The sequence below is a fragment of the Crocuta crocuta genome, unplaced genomic scaffold (genome assembly GCF_008692635.1).
Source record: "Crocuta crocuta isolate KB4526 unplaced genomic scaffold, BGI_CrCroc_1.0 scaffold110, whole genome shotgun sequence".
Lineage (NCBI taxonomy): Eukaryota > Metazoa > Chordata > Mammalia > Carnivora > Hyaenidae > Crocuta > Crocuta crocuta.
The window spans coordinates 1,541,248-1,545,384 of NW_027527386.1; the positions used below are offsets into that span (position 1 = coordinate 1,541,248).

At 63.2% G+C, this 4,137-nt stretch overlaps 1 protein-coding gene and 1 long non-coding RNA gene across 2 annotated transcripts in view; one reads left to right on the forward strand and one right to left on the reverse strand.

Annotated features, from left to right (window-relative positions):
• KDM4B (lysine demethylase 4B) overlaps window positions 1-4,137 on the reverse strand; it is an 86,614-nt gene that overhangs the window by 57,888 nt on the left and 24,589 nt on the right.
• LOC144221536 (uncharacterized) lies at window positions 258-1,876 on the forward strand. Its single transcript, XR_013332100.1, has 3 exons — window positions 258-466; window positions 685-865; window positions 993-1,876. It is a non-coding gene; the product is annotated as an uncharacterized LOC144221536 (long non-coding RNA).

Here is a 4,137-nt window from a genome sequence, read left to right on the forward strand (position 1 = left end):
CCCCCCCCCGCCTCCAGCTGGGCTCCCTCCACAGGCTGCTGGGCTCCGTCTCTCCCTGCAGACCTCAGCCCTCAGTCCTGCGGGCTTCTGGCCACCGCGCCGCCTGGCCCTGCTCTGGGGGGGTGGGGCCACACCGCCTGTGTGGCATGGTTTGTGTGGGCACGCCGTGAGGACATGAGCCTGAAAACCACTCGTGATCAGCACCCATGTGGTGGCGAAGCCACTGCTCATCCCCCCCTTTCCCTTCCATGGACACTGGGAGGCAGAGTCCCCCAGCAGAAAACCCTCCAGCCATAAGAATGAATGCATTGCCGCTTCCTGTAACACGTGCATCTTCCGTCTTCCTCACAAACTCTGACCACAAACGCCAGGTACAAGTCAGTCCATCTGTATGGAGTTCACATCCAGCCAATACTCAGCCGCACAGCCCGGGGCCACAGACACGTGTAGGGGAAGGACCTGGCAGGTAGGGAGGAGGACATCGCGGAGGGGAGTAGTCGGCTCGGGTGGGGAGGAGGCCGCGAAGGGGGGGGCCGCGGCGGGCGGGCAGGTGGGTTCTTTTCCCAACGCCGTCGGGGTCACACGGGGCAGAGCGCGCAGTCGTCAGGACACGGTACGTAAATGTGTACCTTTGGGGCACGTCCACATCTTGCATACCCTCCTGTACTGCCTTCTATCCCACAGCAAATTCTTTACCGCAGACACGGCTCTCGCGTGCCCAAGACACTCGGCCCCGGCTCCGGCTCGCATCTACCTGGCTGCTCTCTTGGTGCCAGTGTGCCAGGTTTTTGCTCTTCTAATTAAGGTCCCACATCGGGAAACCCTAAAATAGGGATATTACCCTGGGTGGGCCTGACCTAAGCAGGTGAGCCCTCACAAGGCGCGGGGACCTGAAGGGTGCCTGTGGGAGAGGGTCCCATGCTAGCCTTGAAGATGGGGATGGCGGGGGACACATGGCGCGCCCTGAGTGACCTCTGGATGGCCGCCGGCAGGAACGTGGGACCCCACTCCCACCAATGCGAGGATCTGACTCTACCAACGACCTAAATGAGACTGGACGTGGACCCCCCCGCCCCCCGCCAGAGCCTGGAGACACCTCGACTCCAGTCTCTGGGACCCTGAACCGAGGACCCAGCTGGCCCACGCCTCAGCTCTGACCTACAGAACCCGGAGCAAGTCAGTGCAGGCCACGAGCCCACCCGAGCAACAACAGGAAACCAAAGCCCCTTTCACGAGAGGGAAGGGGGGAAGTGAGAGATGAAACCCTGGTGGGGGGGCAGGATGCTTGCGGCCACCACTGCAGGCATGGGGCACGGGGCTGCTCCGTTCACTCTTCCCTTCCCTCTGATACTGGAAATTCCTTTCCTTCCCTTCCTCCTCTCTTCCTTCCTTTCTCGCTTTCTTTCAAGAGTGCCCTTTAACTGGGACAGCACGGAACCCGGGAGGGGCGTGAGCTCACGGTGGAGACACCGGACAGCCCACCTCAGCCAGGCGACCAGGACCAACATCCGCGGCGACAGGCCACGGTGGCAGCCCGCACCCCTGGGGTGCTGTCAGGAGGAGGGCACCTCACCCTGGGGTCTTCCTCCCCAAACCCATCACCCCAGTCTCACGATGAGAAAAGCACCCAACGCACCCAAGGAAGGGCCTTCTAGAAAAGCCCTGTCTGGCCTCCTCGAAACTGTCATGGGGCCTCAAAAACAAGTCCGCGAAACCGTCGCAGCCCAGAGGAGCCCAAGGAGACGGCCGACCCTACGTCACGCGGGAGCCTGGGACACGTGGGACGCAAGTGTGGGCTTTACTTCCGAAGAATGTGTCAAGCCCAGTCCGTGACCTGTGACCAATGCTCCGGCCTAACAGGGGGTCCCCCTGGGGAAATGGTGGGGGCGGGGGGCGCTGGGCCTGTCTCCTCTGCGCCTCTATAAAGCTGAACCAGTTCTAAAAAACCAAAGACTTTTTCTAAGGAACAGGAACATGAGGAGGGGCCCGGCAGTGGAGCGTCTGCCTGGGGAGTGCGCTCCGACTCAGCGTCCCCGCCGCCCCCACCCGCTGCCCGCTGTCCAGGGGCTCGTGGCAGGCTGTCCGCGGAACCCCCACCTGGTCCCACTGGCTCTTGGAGGGGAGCATATGGTGAGATTTTCCCTCAGCAGAAGGCTGACCCTCCTCCGCCTCGCACCACGTGAAAATCACTTTGCTTTCCCTGAGCAGACGCCAACTGTGCCCGTCCCCGCTGGCACGCGAGCTGCCAGGAGCCACCCCGCGGGCACAGATCCCACCGCAGGCCGGGTGCAGCCCCTGGGAGAGCGCCCCACAACGCGCCAGGCCCCCCGCACCCTCTGATCCACCCGTGTGGCACGAGGCACCCGCGCTCATGTGACGCGCTGTCAGGAGCTGCTGGGCCGTTAGGCTGGAGGGCGTGTGAGGCTGGAGGGAATAGGTGGGACAAACGGAAAGATCTGGAATTTGCAACGCGCCGCATCACGCCGTGCAAAGTTCTCCAGAACTGCCAGTCAGACCCGCCGTGGTTAACGAGGCAAAATCCTGGTCACAGTCTGATGCCACCTGAGGCCCCGGTTTGAGACGTGAAGGTGTCTGCAGCGTCAGGAGCGAGTTTTCTGATGACAGATCAGCTCTGGGCTCCGGGTTCCATGCCCGCCCACTGAGGACGAAAGCACGGTTCTGATAAAGGATCGGGCCGAGGGGTCTCTAAAAACAGGGAGGGGACGTGGGAGGGCCTAACACGCCACATTCCCACAAGCTTCCCCGTGCTCGGGCCCTCCCGGCCCCGGCCACAGTGGGAAGCCACTTATCCTGCCGCTGAGCCAGGGCCTGAGGCCCCCATGGCTGTAAGTGGGGTGGCTTTAGTGACCTCCTGGAGTGTGGGTTCCAGGCCTTCTGGGCACAGGCACACACACCTGCCCACTCGAGGGGCCCTGGGACGCAGGGCTGTGGAAGGACACAGAGGGCCCACCGGTCAGCCATACACGGAACAAAGGGCGATCGGTGCTGTTGTTGTGGCCATGGTCACCGTCAAAACAGGAGATTCTGGAAGGCTCTCTCTGCCTGCCCCAGGCACGGGGAAGCCGAGCGCCACAGCAAAGCCCAGCCACGGGCAGCGGAGGCTCTGACCCTGAACCAACGGGCCGGGAAGCAGGGCCTCAGCTGGTCCCGCTCAGCGCTCTTGGGGCCTCGTTTGGCCACTTTGGACGGCAGCCATGTTCTGGCAGAAGGGGCCCCATCAGGAAACTTCCCCAGGGGCCTGTTGGGGGTAAGGCCCAGGCCATCCTGCAAACAGGTGTAAGCAAGCTGTGGGGGGCAGTCACCCCACACCCCTGCACGAGGACTCACGCATAGGAGCCCGCCCGCCACCTCGTCCATTACCTTCTCATCAACAGGTCTGATGCCTCCTGCTAGATCTGTCCTGGGGGAGCCTGCTGCTCTCAACCCACTTCTGTTGCTGTTTCTGTCACTTTCACACACACAGGGCCTGGGGCTGGGGACAGAGGAGCCTGGCACTTCCCCAGCGAGCTAACTCGGTGTAGACGGAGCTGCCTTCCTTCCGGGATCCTGCTGGGTCACACAGGGGTCACGATGAGCTGCCTGGAGGCTCTGTTCCCACATGCCCAAGTGGGGGGTTTGGCCCAGGGTGAGGGAGCGAGGGTGGAGAGCACCTATTTCACTTCTGCATCTTGTCCAGGTGACAGGATGCAGTGTCGGGAGGCAGGGTCATTAAAACCAATCTATGACGCTGTCAGGCTCCTACCAACTTCCGTCCACACTAGCACCGCGCCCTCCCTGCCAGGCGGCTGAGAGGCGTGACTCCTGCTGCAGAATGAGGGGCTGTGCCTGCGTCTGTCAGGGAACAGGGACCCCGGGTCCCCGCCAAACCAGGCTCTCAGAAGCGACGAAGTCTCTAACCTCCAGGCACCACTGCTCCCCACCCCTGACCACCAAGGCTGCTGCCCACCCCCTATCATCCCCCCCAACCCCACTTCCAGCCCCTCCCTGGGGACCAGGCAGAGAGAGCGAGCACTGGCCAGGCACTGTGGTCCAGCAGCGCCACCTGCAGCCAGGCCTGGGGACGGCCGCGAGGGAGGCAGGGAGGCTCGTGGGGGGGGAGTAACAGATGCCGGCGGG